General features: G+C 34.0%; 1 long non-coding RNA gene across 1 annotated transcript; it reads left to right on the top strand.

Annotated features, from left to right (window-relative positions):
- Nucleotides 1–11,469: 11,469 nt before the first annotated feature.
- LOC132759344 (uncharacterized) lies at nt 11,470–15,434 on the top strand. The gene is made up of 3 exons (XR_009629700.1): nt 11,470–11,529; nt 11,708–11,881; nt 14,629–15,434. It is a non-coding gene; the product is annotated as an uncharacterized LOC132759344 (long non-coding RNA).
- Nucleotides 15,435–15,745: the final 311 nt, after the last annotated feature.

Raw genomic sequence — 15,745 nt, 5'->3', positions numbered from 1 at the left:
TTCCAGAATATTTGGATCAAAACTGCAGCCACTAGAGTGTTAACAAGCTTTTTCTATTTTTAGCTCCTGTGACCTAGTTTTTGACCGGAGATGACCCATCTTCGAACTTAACTTAGATATCATCAAAACAACCTTCCTGACAAATTTCCAGAATATTTGGATGAAAACTGCAGCCACTAGAGTGTTAACAAGCTTTTTCTATTTTTAGCTCCTGTGACCTAGTTTTTGACCGGAGATGACCCATTTTCGAACTTGACCTAGATATCATCAAAACAACCTTCCTGACAAATTTCAAGAATATTTGGATAAAAACTGCAGCCTCTAGAGTGTTAACAAGCTTTTTCTATTTTTAGCTGCTGTGATCTAGTTTTTGACCGGAGATGACCCATCTTCAAACTTGACCTAAAAATCATCAAAACAACTTTCCTGACAAATTTCCAGAATATTTGGATGAAAACTGCAGCCACTAGAGTGTTAACAAGCTTTTTCTATTTTTAGCTCCTGTGACCTAGTTTTTGACCGGACATGACCCATCTTCGAACTTGACCTAGATATCATCAAAAAATCCTTCTTGACAAATTTCCAGAATATTAGGATGAAAACTGCAGCCACTAGAGTTTTAACAAGCTTTTTCTATTTTCAGCTCCTGTGACCTAGTTTTTGACCGGAGATGACCCATCTTCGAACTTGACCTAGATATCATCAAAACAACCTTCCTGACAAATTTCAAGAATATTTGGATAAAAACTGCAGCCTCTAGAGTGTTAACAAGTTTTTTCTATTTTTAGCTCCTGTGACCTAGTTTTTGACCGGACATGACCCATCTTCGAACTTGACCTAGATATCATCAAAACAACCTTCCTGACAAATTTCCAGAATATTTGGATGAAAACTGCAGCCACTAGAGTGTTAACAAGCTTTTTCTATTTTTAGCTCCTGTGACCTAGTTTTTGACCGGAGATGACCCATCTTCGAACTTGACCTAGATATCATCAAAACAACCTTCCTGACAAATTTCAAGAATATTTGGATAAAAACTGCAGCCTCTAGAGTGTTAACAAGCTTTTTCTATTTTTAGCTCCTGTGACCTAGTTTTTGACCGGAGATGACCCATCTTCGAACTTGACCTAGATATCATCAAAACAACCTTCCTGACAAATTTCCAGAATATTTGGATAAAAACTGCAGCCTCTAGAGTGTTAACAAGCTTTTTCTATTTTTAGCTCCTGTGACCTAGTTTTTGACCCGAGATAACCCATCTTCGAACTCGATCTGTATTTCATTGAGACAAACATTCTGACAAAGTTTGATGATGATCCAATCAAAACTGTGACTGCTAGACTGTTAACAACCCAATTGTTAGAGTGTTAACAAGCTTTTTCTATTTTTAGCTCCTGTGACCTAGTTTTTGACCGGAGATGACCCATCTTCGAACTTGACCTAGATATCATCAAAACAACCTTCCTGACAAATTTCCAGAATATTTGGATGAAAACTGCAGCCTCTAGAGTGTTAACAAGCTTTTTCTATTTTTAGCTCCTGTGACCTAGTTTTTGACCCGAGATAACCCATCTTCGAACTCGATCTGTATTTCATTGAGACAAACATTCTGACAAAGTTTGATGATGATCCGATCAAAACTGTGACTGCTAGACTGTTAACAACCCAATTGTTGACGACGAACGACGCACGACGACGGACATAGCCCCATCACTATACCTCACCATGACCACTTCGTGGTCAGGTGAGCTAAAAATCAGTCATTAATCGCACATTATATGTAAAATGTTACTTTAATCTTGAAACCTCTTACTTTTCCTTACACCTTAGTACATGTTTCTCAAGTTTGATTTTATTGAAATATTTTGACTCATCTGGAGGCATGTAGCTTTAAGGTTTGTGTGTGAATTATATTTAAGTCATTTGCCTGTCAGAATGGAAAAGACAATGTCTTGAGAAGACAGCCCATGCAAAATTAAGAAAGGATGATGAATTTTGTGTGTAAGTCTTAAAGGTTTGTGTCTGAATGATATTTGAGTCATCTACGCATCATAAAGGAAAAGTGAATATGTGGGAAAGACAGCCGGTGTAAAATTAAGGAAGGAAAATTAATGTCGTGTGTGAGTCTTAAAGGTTTGTGTGTGAATTGTATTTAAAAAATCACCTGTCAAAAGTCAAGGTCTGAAACAACCCGTGTAAAATTAAGGAAGGATAATTTATGTTGTGTGTGAGTATGAGAATTATATTTAAGTCATCTAAGGCCATAATGGAAAAGTCAAGGTCTGAAAAAGACAGCCAATGTATAGTTAAGGAAGGATGATGAATGTTTAGTGTGAGTCTTAAAGGTTTGTGTGTGAATTATAATATTTAAGTCATGTACTAATTGGAATTGATTTGTTTGTTTGTTTGTTTTCATTTTACGCCTTTTCCAACAGTATTTCAGTCATATAGGCGGGTAGTTTCCTAACCATCGTTCCTGGAGAGTTTCACCAGTACTAGACTACCTTCCTCCGCGCTAAACTACCAAAGCCAGAGAGGTAACTGGATTAGAAGTCATCGACTCTAACCTCTCGACCACGGAGGCGGTTTTTAATTGGAATTGAAAAAAAACAAACAGCCCTTGTAAAATTTAGGAAGAATAAAGAATGTTGTGTCTGAGTTTTAAAGATTTGTGTGTGAAATATATTTAAGTCATGAATAAGTCAGAATGGAAAAGTCAACATCAGGAAAAGACAGCCTGTGTAATGTTAAAGACAGATAATAAATGTTGTGAATGAGCCTTAAAAGTTTTTGTCTGAATAATATCTAAGTCATGTTTAAGTCAGAATGGAATAGTAATGGTCTAGAAAAGACAGCCTATGTTAAATAAAGAAGGATAATTAATACTGTGTGTGAGTACTGAGTGTTTCTGTGTGAATTATATACAATGTATAAGCCATATACTAGTCAGCATGGAAAAGTAAAGGTCAAGGGAAGGAAGTGAAGTTATTGTGTAAGAAGTGTTGTTAATGTTGTGTTTTAGTCCTGAATGCTGGTGTATGAAACATGTATGTGTCATATGTCCTTCTGGCAAATCTGCTTAATTATCAACTCCGCTCTTTTACTCAAAATGTCATGATTTCACCATCGGGTGGCCAGTTGGTTCCAAATCAATTAATCACTTACATCTGAAAATAGAAAAAGAAATTTATGAGACATAAGGAGAGTTTAAAGTTCAAAACAAGAGCCACCGCTGGGCAGGGGCAATGCTCGACTTTTTACTTTTTCTTAAAGCAAAGAAAGAAATAAAGAAACAAATCTTAACGTTTCCTCTTTATAAATTTAATCAGTCTGTCTTGTCACATTAGTTTTGTCAATTATGAATCCTTTCCATATATATCCACATGTGTATTACAGAAGAAGCTAGAAATGTGTCCATATGACACGGGTGCCCCCACTGCGCCACTGTTCTGTCAATCTTATGACTCTAGGTCAAATATTTTTTGAAAACTAAAAATCTTTTACTTAGTAAAGGGCAAGAACTTTACAAATACTGAATAAATCCACAAGCAAACCCCAAGGTGCATAAAGACACATGCTGACCAACATTCTTGTAAACTTTCAGGCCTACAAGTTAAATACTTTTGAGCTATGCATAAGCAAGTTGAAAATTGCAAATTTATACTACTGTAAGTCAAGGGCAATAACTCTAACAAAACTGAAAAAATCCACATGCAAAGTCCCAGGTGCATAGCTTCACAGTGATGTGAATCATTATTCCTGTAATTTAGTGATGTTGATCATTATTCCTGTAAAGTTGGTTGATTCTAACTCGAGCATTCAAGGAACAAATAACAACATAATGAAACGGTTTCTACTAAGTCAAGGGAAATAACTCTACAAATACTGGATTAATCCACAAGCAAAACCCCAGGTGCAAAACAAAACATGCTGAGCAACCTTCCCATAAGGTTTGATGACTCTATGTCAAATCCTTTTTGAGTTACATGCGACACAAGTTGAAAATTGCAAAATTTTACTAAGTCAAGGGCAATAACTCTAAAAATACTAAAAATATCCAGACTTAAATACCCAGGTGCACAACTACACATGCTGATCAACATTCCTGTAAAGTTTCATGACTCTAGGTCAAATACTTTTTGAGTTGCGTGCGACACAAAAGAGAACAGATGGACGGACTGAAGGATGGACAAGGGTAAATCTAAATGCCCGCAACTAAAGTGGGGGCACAAAAAAGGGAAAAAGATAGAAGTCAATCCATTCAATAATAGCAACATTACAGCCAGTAACAGCTAAAACTAGAAATGTGTCCATAGGACACGGATGCCCCCACACGCCACTGTTTTGTTAATCTTATGACTTTAGGTCAAATATTTCTTTGGACTACATGTGCCACAAGTTGAAAACTAAAAATCAACAAAGGGCCATAATTCTGTTAAATTTGGTCGCAGCAAAAATTCCTTCCTTTACTAGCATATACACATTAAGGTTGTTCATCCCTTGAAGTTTAAGCAAACTCTGCCATCCGGTTTAAGAGAAGCTGCGTTCACAAAATTTCTACATAGTTTACAGTGAAAAAATCAACAAAGGGCCATAATTCTGTTAAATTTGGTCGCAGCAAAAATTCCTTCTTTTACTACCATCTACACATTAAGGTTATTCATCCCTGAAAGTTTAAGCAAACTCTGCCATCCCGTTTAAGAGGAGTTGCGTTCACAAAATTTCTAAATAGTATATAGTGAAGAAATCAACAAAGGGCCATAATTCTGTTAAATTTGGTCGCAGCAAAAATTCCTTCCTTTACTACCATCTACACATTAAGGTTGTTCATCCCTGGAAGTTTAAGCAAAATCTGCCATCCGGTTTAAGAGGAGTTGCGTTCACAAAATTTCTACATAGTATATAGTGAAAAAATCAACAAAGGGCTATAATTCTGTTAAATTTGGTCGCAGCAAAAATTCCTTCCTTTACTACCATCTACACATTAAGGTTGTTCATCCCTGTAAGTTTAAGCAAAATCTTCCATCCGGTTTAAAAGGAGTTGCGTTCACAAGATTTCGGGACGGACGGACGGACAGACAAGTGCAACGCTATATGCTCCCACATTGTGGGGGCATAAAAAACAAAGTTACAGCCAATAATAGCTGAAACAAGAGCTGTCACAGAACACAGCAAAGCTCGACTAATAAAATACTGGACGCAGTAAGGAAGACACAACTATAAAAGATCTAGGAATGTGTCATCATGCCACGTGTGCCCCCGCATGCAGCCAAAATTTCAGATGTTATAATATTTAGTTCCAAATTTGTGTGCACAAATTATTTTTTTCATTTTAAGTTCAAAGCCCTTAAAACTTTTCAATGTTAACACAAACCATTTTCATACAAAGTTCAAGGCACTGAAATTATTCAGTCTTAAGCTTTTGAAAATAGCATGTTTCATATTGGTAGCCAAAATAATGGCTACATACATTTCCACAAAAGTATGAGTGCTGAAACTGAAAGTTAAAATTTTTTCCAACATTCAAGAAAGATAAGTTTGTCCAAAATCATTGAACCATGACCAAATTCAAACTAAAACTGCTTATTCCTAAGATGTATCTATATTATTTTCAAAGTGAAAGGGACATAACTCTGCCAAAAAATCATCGAACCATGACCAAATTCCAACTTGACCTGCCCATTCCTTTGACATATCCATATGTCAAATTTGAGTTGAATATGTAACACTGTTGGGTAGATAATGAACGGAAACTGTAAATTTCATATTATTTTCAAAGTGAAAGGGGCATTACTCTGCCAAAAATCATTAACCATGACCAAATTCGAACTTGGCCTGGGCATTCCAAAAACATATCCATATGTCAAATTTGAGTTGAATGTGCTGTACCGTTCGGAAACTGAAAATTTCATATAATTTTCAAAGTGAAAGGGGCATAACTCTGCCAAAAATCATCGAACCATGACCAAATTCGACCTTGACCTGTATTTTCTCATGACATCCATATGTCAAGTTTGAGTTGAATGTGTTGTACCGTTGGGGAGATAATGAACGGAAACTGAAAATTTCATATTATTTTCAAAGTGAAAGGGGCATAACTCTGCCAAAAATCATTGAACCATGACCAAATTTTAACTTGACCTGCGCATTCCTTTGACGTATCCATATGATAAGTTTGAGTTGAATGTGTTGTACCGTTGGGGAGCTAATGAAGGGAAACTGAAAATTTCATATTATTTTCAAAGTGAAATGGGCATAACTCTACCAAAAATCATCAAACCCTGACCAAATTTGAACTTGACCTGTATTTTCTCATGACATATCCATATGTCAAATTTGAGTTGAATGTGTTGTACAGTTGGGGAGATTATGAACGGAAACTGAAAATTTCATTTTATTTTAAAGTAAAAGGGGCATAACTCTGCCAAAATTTTCTCATGACATATCCATATGCCAAATTTGAGTTGAATGTGTGCAACCGTTACTAAGATAATGAACGGAAACTGATGATGACGGAATGACGGAAGGAGGGAAGGACGGAATGACGGAAGGACGGAACAGGGTAACACTATATGCCCCAGCCATTACATGGCGGGGCATAAAAAGAATACATGTACTAAGTACATATTAGAATTTTCAAGGTATTTATAAACTTACATCTTTCTCATCGGTATTAAGGTTTATTAATCACTGTACTTGTTTTTTAAAACATTGACTGAATGGTCAAGTATAAAGAAATCAACCTTATAAGCCCCTCCCGGTTTACCCTCTGTCCATCTGTCTGTCAGTCAGTCCACAAAACTGGATCCCGCAATGACGCAAAAAGTACTGAAAATATTTTTATGACTTTATTTATGGATAAATGGCAGTATGGAGATGATGCATGTCTTTTTCTTTTCTTGCTATGTTGAAAATTTTGGTTGCTATGGCAACAAATAGATAGAAAATATGGCAAATTTAACACATAAATTGGATCCAGTAATAATGTAAAAGGTACTGAAAATGTTTTTATGAAACTTGAAATATAGGTAGATGGCAGTCTGGAGATTTTGCACATCTTTTTTTGTTTTCCTAAGTTGAAAATTCTGGTTGCTATGGCAACAAATAGACTGAATTTCAAGATTTTTGGTTCTAGTTTTCATGCTTTTTCACTATATTAAGTTCTTTATTTCTTCAAACTTTAAATATAAGTTTCTGGTCATCAACCACATCATATGTCACAATATGTTTACAACTCAAGCACAACAAGAGCCACCGCCGAGCGGGGGCAACGCTCAACTTTTTACTTTCACTAAAAGCAAACAAAGAAATGTTTGAACAAAATCTTAACGTTTCCTTTTTATAAAATTAATCAGTCTGTCTTGTCACATTAGTTTTGTCTATATATTTTAAATAGAAACACGCAATTCTATAAATAGAAAGTTCTATAAATAGAAACACGCAATTCTATAAAAAGAAAAACGCAATTCTATAAATAGAAAATTCTATAAATAGATACATGTAGTGGAGTCACGTGGTGGTGTCACGTGGTTGACACATGGTGTCACGTGGTGGAGTCACGTGGTAGAGTCACCTGGTGGAGTCATGTGGCGGAGTCAAGAGCCCAAGTGTTTGATAAACCCTTAAGTATGTTCTTTTATAATATGAAGTTGATCCCTAGCAAAGTTACAGCCAGAACAATGAAAATTTCAATAATTTGAACTTCAGTCAAGGTCATTAATGAGTTATGGTCAAGGTCTGTCTGCCTGTACTAAAAATCAGCATGGCTTTTATAAAAAACGGGACCGATTCAGGCCTGTTTTGAACCAGAATTGGCAAAATCAGGGTGAAATAGACATGGACCCTGAATTTTCAATAAATCTCACATGGGAATTCAAGTATTTTCTACCCTGACACCATCTTCATTTTGGTAAAAGTCAAGGTGGAGGCAGGAATATTTGCACTTTGAAAATATTTTTACACAGATTTTACTGACTTTGAGAAATATAAGCAAAATCTACCCAGATATTTCAAAGTTGAAGAAAATTTTCAAGAACCATGCAGTTTCAATACAGTCTTTAAAGTTCTTCATTTCCAGCCTGATTTTTCTGACTTAGAGTTATTAGAAATGAATATTGCAATACACTAATTATACAGTTTACATTGCTGTTCAGACAAAATTAAATTTTAAATTCAGAAGAAAAATATTTTACAATGTCTAGTTCTAGACAGTATCACTTGATTTATGGTAAACTCCATTTAACAACAAGAACTGTCGGAGGACAGTAATGCTCGACTATTCAAAAATTTGTCACAAGGGTGTTTCATTGAGTATAATAATGCTTACCTTTATGAATACATAAAATTGTCTGAAAAGGTACAAACCCTTCAAGTTTCAATACATTCCCTTCAGTAGTTATGGAGATACAAGCTTACACACAAAAACTTAACCAAGAATTTATGAATTGAAAAAGGGGCATAATTATGCAAAAAAGTAAATCAGAGTTATGGGACTTGTGCCAATCATCTTAGATAATCACAGACAACAAGAGTGTGAAGTTTCAATCCATTCCCTTCAGTAGTTATGGAGAATTACCAGCTTACACGCAAAAACTTAACCAAGAATTTCTAAGTCGAAAAAGGGGCATAATTATGTAAAAAAGCAAATCAGAGTTATGGCACTTGTGCCAATTATCTTAGATACTCACAGAGAACAAGTGTGTGAAGTTTCAATCCATTCCCTTCAGTAGTTATGGAGATACCAGCTTACACGCAAAAACTTAACCAAGAATTTCTAAGTCAAAAAAGGGGCATAATTATGTAAAAAGCAAAACATAGTTATAGGACTTGTGCCAATCATCTTAGATAATCACAGACAACAAGTGTGTGAAGTTTCAATCCATTCCCTTCAGTAATTATGGAGATACCAGCTTACACGCAAAAACTTAACCAAGAATTTCTAAGTCGAAAAAGGGGCATAATTATGAAAAAAAGCAAATCAGAGTTATGGCACTTGTGCCAATCATCTTAGAAAATCACAGAGAACAAGTGTGTGAAGTTTCAATCCATTCCCTTCAGTAGTTATGGAGATACCAGCTTACATACAAAAACTTAACCACAGGGATGCCGACGCCAACAAATGGGTGACTGCATTAGCTCGATTATTCTGCGAATAGTTGAGCTAAAAATTCTTTTCAGTTACTGATTTTTTAAAAAAATTAATATGTAGATTAATTTGAGATTATTTAGATCAACATGATTTATTTTTATCTATGAAATTGATAATTGTTTTTTTAATTGATTGTATCAATATTTAACTTTTTTTATTTCATGCATAATTTGGTCAGCAATAAGTAATGTTCATTTTTAGTTTTTATCCACCATCTCACAATCTGTATAGAATCTCACATGTCTAAGGTCAGCTTTCAGTTTATATAAACAAATAACCTTCAAGTGGAACTTTGTACAGCATTTCAAAATACTTTATGTTAAACTGGGCTATCGGGCAGATGAAAATAGAGAAGTTACCACAGATTGACCGACAGCAGTTTAAAATCCAGAGCAAATATCACACCCTGAAAATTGTTTCCAGCATGGTCATTTTCTTTTGAAAGATTGGAGGCTTAAGTTGTGATTTTGTTTCAAATAAATCAACTTACACTTATATATAAAAATATATAAAGGAGTTTTGATAATTATGTAGATAATGAGATTTAAGAATTCAACTACCCCAGCTATTCAGAACTTTTTTGGAAAATTTATTGTGAAACTTTAAAGGGAAAGACAAGGTTAGAATAAAAACATGATTTCAGAAAAAGAATACTATAAATAATAAATCTGTAAATTTTCTGCCGCCAAATAATAATATTAAACGAATGATAACCAAATTTAAATCGCTAAATCACTGATTTCTACAAATCAGTAGGCATGGCCATGTTTGTGTATTGGCCGTATAAAAACAGGTGTGCATGATGTCATTTCCCCACATCTTTAGATTTATGATAAATCTAGTTGAATCATAGTGAAATATATATATAATAAAGTATTGACCAGACAATTTAATTTTCACAGGAGGTGTAGAGGAGATTTTTTTTATGGTTCAAAATACGTAACAATATGATAGTTCCATTTCTATGTTTTAAAGGCTATTTTAAACAAAAATATAAATGACAAAGCCCGGTAACACAATACGAAAATTTACCTTGAATGGGCTAAATTTCTGGAACAAAAACAGCTTTTGTAGGCACTAAAACAGACTTTTTAAAACAGACAAACAAAAGGATTTTGCCATTCATGAAACGTGCATAAAACTTTGCAACAGAATGTTTTTGGTCTTCAGAAATTTAGCCCATTCAAGGTAAATTTTCTTATTGTTTTTTGTTTAAAATAGTCTTTAAAACATAGAACTGGAAGTGTACTTGCAAATGGCTCATCATATAACAATGTGAGCTTTGTTGTGATATGAATTTTGGCCTACTTTCACTTTGGACAGACTTTGTGAAAACAAACTTTGCTGACAAAGCGGAATCACCTTAAATAAAAAATATACAAGTTCAGTAATGATGTCTTAGTATAACATTTTCTCAAAGAATGAACTGGATTCACGGTGCATAATCCGTATCGGTACCCTCTTTGCGAAATCTGCTGAAACGGTACCCTATTTGCACATGCAGAGGTCATTCACTGCTTTTTAAAACAAACCAGCGATGGATAACAATCATGTAAAATTTCATTGTAATAAGGAAAAGAGGTATGACACTTAGAAAACATGTAAACCACGGAACACTAGATAGTTTTATTTATGTGCTGATTTGTCATGTGCCTGTTTTTCATGTGCTGCAACTTCATAATAAGCTACAAAAAATCGACATGTCTTGCCTTGTCCATCACCTCGACATACTTTTCGAACTGCAACAAACCTGTGACTTGATTATATATGCATTATACATATTAAATATGTTCATTTACATATCATCTTCGGACAAATGGCAGTATATATTGTCAAAAATAAATGTAAAATTCATAAAAACACCCTACTTTCGGTTTTACAGCGGCATGTGCTACCTCTCTTCATTTGAATTTTCATATAACAGGTACACTATCATTTTTTAACACATAGGTACCCTCAAAGCACGACATATAATTTTATTTGCAATATGCTTGTATTTTCATCGTTAACTGTTAAGTATGTAATATTTCTTACTTTTATGTAAAAGTCTTTAGCTTAAATTATTTCAAACTAAGTGATGAATATTGAATTCATAATTAGTTACGAATTGTAATTTCCATAAATTATGTAAATAACATTTGCTCAATAGAACATCTGAACTAACTGTATTGGTCAGTCATTTCTACTTAAGTTCTGTTTGGAATGACTAAAAAAAATGCCTCTTCTCACTTTTTTAACATGCTTATTAGTCATAATTTCTTAACATGTTATTTAACTGTTATTTTAGAATAAAAAGATTAAGGCCTTTACTATCTATTTTCAGTGGTACCAAAAAGATGGTAAATTGGTAGTGTTCAGTTCCGGGCAAACATTTTCTTCAAGTAAGACTATACATTATATATGTTAGAAAGTTAAAAAGGAAATGTTCATTGTTTATATATATATATTTGGTTTGAAAATCTTTGTACATTTCAAACTGACCAAATAGTTTCTCAAAGTATTTATTTGACATTAACTGACATAATTAGTGGCATATGTTTCTAACTTTTCTTTTTTCAGGAGGTTCTTGTCAGATTGATGAATGTGAAATTAAGAGGACCCATTTTGAGAATGCTTTTATGAATGGAATCCAGAGAGATAAAGTCTAAAATGTGATACTGTCAATGTGACCTTAACCTTGAAGTAAACAGATGACACAATGTTTTTTCAATGTCATGGGCATATAATGAAGAGGTACATGATTATTTGTATACTCTTTTCCTTAATAAATACTTTCTAAATGTTTGGCATGTTTAAAGGCCAACACAGGACTCAAGGCTTATTTAAAATCAGTAAGCTTGGCACTAAGAGCCAAATGTATATTAATTATTTCAATTTATTTAATGCTTTCCAGTGTTTTATTGTAATATATCAGATGATTATATTCTGATAAACCACTAGTGAAATTTATAAAATATAATTTTCACTGTAGCCGAACTATATCTGAATGCGGATGAAAAGAAAATCATAACTAAATGGAATAGCAGGCAGAAATAAATGCCGTCATGCGTAAATTTTGCTTCTTTAGGGAAAAAAAGTCGATGTCACCATACATCATGTTAAAAATGTAACAAAGTTAGAGAAATTTAACAGAACTATTTTTCAAAATTGATGATGTGACGTCATGATGTGATGACGTCAAAAAGGAGAATGCGCGACGTTACGCTGCAAAATCAGTAAAAAATCACTTAAAAAGCATGAAATAAAAAGAAAATTTATTTGTTTTACATATAAGATTGAAATATATTTCATTCGTGAACACCAGCTATTATATGTTCACTCGTGGCTACGCCACTCGTGAAAATATTGCATCTGGTGTTCACTCAGTGAAATTATATTTCAATCTTACATGCAAAACAAACAAATATCCTCTATATCATTTCATTATGCAATCTGTTGTTAATTAAGGAACAAAAGTCGATAGCAAAAACATTTGAGCCGTGTCATGACAAAACCAACATAATTGGTTTGCGACCAGCATGGATCTATGCATCTGCACAGTCTGATCAGGATCCATGCTGTTTGCTATCAGTTTCTCTACTTGTAATAGGGTTTGTAAGTGAACAGCATGGATCCTGATCAGACTGTGCGGATGCGCAAGCTGGTCTAGATCCATGCTGGTCGCAAACCCATTATGTTGGTTTTGTCATGACACGGCTCATTTGTGACATGTAATTCACTTAAATTGTATTTTGAAATTCAAGTTTTCATTCCTTTCACCTCAAGGCATTTGACATTGAAATAGTGACTTCATGTAGTAAGCAGTCTGTAAAATCTAATCATCTCATCTTGACTTAGCTGTCTATAGATTATCAGAATCACTCACATTTACAAATTTATATGACTTTGAAAAGTTGTGTTACTAAGCAAATAAATAGATTTAATTGGGGTGTCCATAGTCAAAGTAATGTACCTTTAAAGATATACTAGGCTCATCAGTAAAATATTTTAATCATGAAAATTTATTGAATTCTATGCAATTCTTTTTGAATATGTCTAATTTGAATGAAATAATGAATTGACTATGCATTGGAAGCCATGTTCCTTCTTACGGGACAAAAAAAAATTTGGTCCTTTCTTAAAACAAGAGCGATCAGTAATCACATGTGTCGCCTCATAATGGCCAATTTCATGTTAGGACAAATTTTGTAACAGACGGATAGACAGACGGACAGTGCACAACTAGACTTGGTACTGATCAATCATGTAAAGTTTGGATAAAATTTGCACCAAAGTACTTATGAGAGTAGTCCGGACAAGCTATTGTGTATCTGGCAACACACAGAAAAAAAACACCTTTTAATCAAAGGGCCATAACTCAGCAAAAATCATTCAAACCGGAAAACCCGTGCAAATATGCGCAAGGACTTGAGCTACAGATCAATCCTGTAAAGTTTCATTGAAAATTGCATAAGTGGTATAAGAGAACTAGTCCGGACAAACTTTAAAAAAAAAAACTATTAAAGGGCCATAACTCTGACAAAAATCATTGAACCGGAAAATGCTGACAATTATGCACAACTAGACTTGGTACTGATCATTCCTGTAAAGTTTGGATGAAATTGCACCAGTAGTTTATGAGGAGTAGTCCGGACAAGCTATTGTGTATCTAACCACACACAGAAAAAAACACCTTTTTATCAAAGGGCCATAACTCGGCCAAAAATCATTCAACCGGAAAACCCTTGCAATATGCGCAAGGACTTGAGCTACAGATCAATCCTGTAAAGTTTCATTGAAATTGCTTCAGTGGTATAAGAGAAGTAGTCCGGACAAACTTTAAAATTAAAAATTTCTAAAGGGCCATAACTCTGACAAAAATCATTGAACCGGAAAATGCTGACAATATGCACAACTAGACTTGATACTGATCATTCCTGTAAAGTTTGGATGAAATTGCACCAGTAGTTTATGAGGGGTAGTCCGGACAAGTTTTGTGACGGACGGACGGACAGACGGACAGACAGACAGACAGACGGACAGACAGACGACGGAGAAGTGATCCCTATATGTCGCCACTACTCCGTAGAGGCGACACAAAAACTGTCAGTTTCCTAACAACACTATATATTTATATTGTGACCACCTATAGCGTGTTGTGTTTTAACATTACATAGCTACTTTATGTAAACACAAAACATGCTTATTTTATGTTTACAAAGAGACTGTGTAGCAATTATCAATGTTCTATTATATTTAATATGGATTCTTTAATGTGAGAAAGCAATCCAGCTAGCTTTAAAAAAAGGCGGTGGTTCTACTCAGATGCTCGTTTGTGAAATAATGCACAGAGGGGTTGAGCTCTGGCATTGGTCGCGCATTTTTCGGTTATATACCTTTACAAATCAGAGTAATTCTAACAAAAAAATGCTGAAAAAAGGTTAACATACAAGTATGGAATATCTTGGTCAGCAATAAACTTTTTCAAAACTATATTTCAGAAAACAGAGATGCTTGTTTGACAGATACAGTAATAGTAGGAGTTATGAGGGAAGATAGATTGCAGTGATAACTATATTGAGGCACCACTTTATCACCAAGAACATGAGATGACTTATCAATGTTTTCAATGTGTTTGAACACCCATTTTAAATAATACAGCTCAGAGTGAATTTTTCAAAATAATTAATTCTGTTTTCAAAGTTTTTTATTAAGATGTTAGTTGATCTTGTCAAGTACTTTTATTTTTTTAGGGATGGCAACAAATATAGAGGATATTTGTTTGTTTTGCATGTAAGATTGAAATATAATTTCACTGAGTGAACACCAGATGCAATTTTTTCACGAGTGGCGTAGCCACGAGTGAAAATATAAAAGCTGGTGTTCACGAATGAAATACATTTCAATCTAATATGTAAAACAAATAAATTTTCTTTTTATGTCATGCTTTTTAAGTGATTTTAAGTAATTTTTACTGATTTTGCCTCGTAACGTAGCGCATTCTCCTTTGTGACGTCATCACATCATGACGTCACATCAAAAAGTTTGAAATATAGTTCTGTTAAATTTCTCTAATTTTGTTACATTTTTAACTTTATGTATGGTGACATCGACTTTCTTTTCCAAAAGAAGCAAAATTTAGACATGACAGCATTTATTTTTGCCTGTTATTCCATTCAGATTTGATTTTCTTTTCATCCACATTCAGATATAGTCCGGCTACAGTGAAAATTATATTTTATAAATTTCACTAGTGGTTTATCAAAATATAATCATCTGATATATTACAATAAAACACTGGAAAGCATGAAATAAACTAAAATCAATACTAGTGTACTCGGTCATTTTTCGGTTACTCGGATGATTTCCAATGATCTTTAAATTTTTATCACACAATATCAACACCGTCTGCATGCTACCTTCATTTTCTATTTTAATTCATAGAATTTGTAGCTATAAATAGGATTGCAAGAACTACATATAATAAATATAAACATAAGAAATGTCAATGATATACCTATAAATTTTTCTTCCTAAATCACAGGATAATCTTGAAGCACAAATAGGCTTCAACGGTTAGAAAATTCTGTATTATGTTAGAGACAAATACAGTACCAT

This window comes from Ruditapes philippinarum, unplaced genomic scaffold (genome assembly GCF_026571515.1).
Source record: "Ruditapes philippinarum isolate M1 unplaced genomic scaffold, ASM2657151v2 ctg8146_1_1_1_1, whole genome shotgun sequence".
Taxonomy (NCBI): domain Eukaryota; kingdom Metazoa; phylum Mollusca; class Bivalvia; order Venerida; family Veneridae; genus Ruditapes; species Ruditapes philippinarum.
The sequence above is the reverse complement of the archived record's forward strand: the minus strand, read 5'-3'. Positions and strand labels throughout refer to the sequence as shown.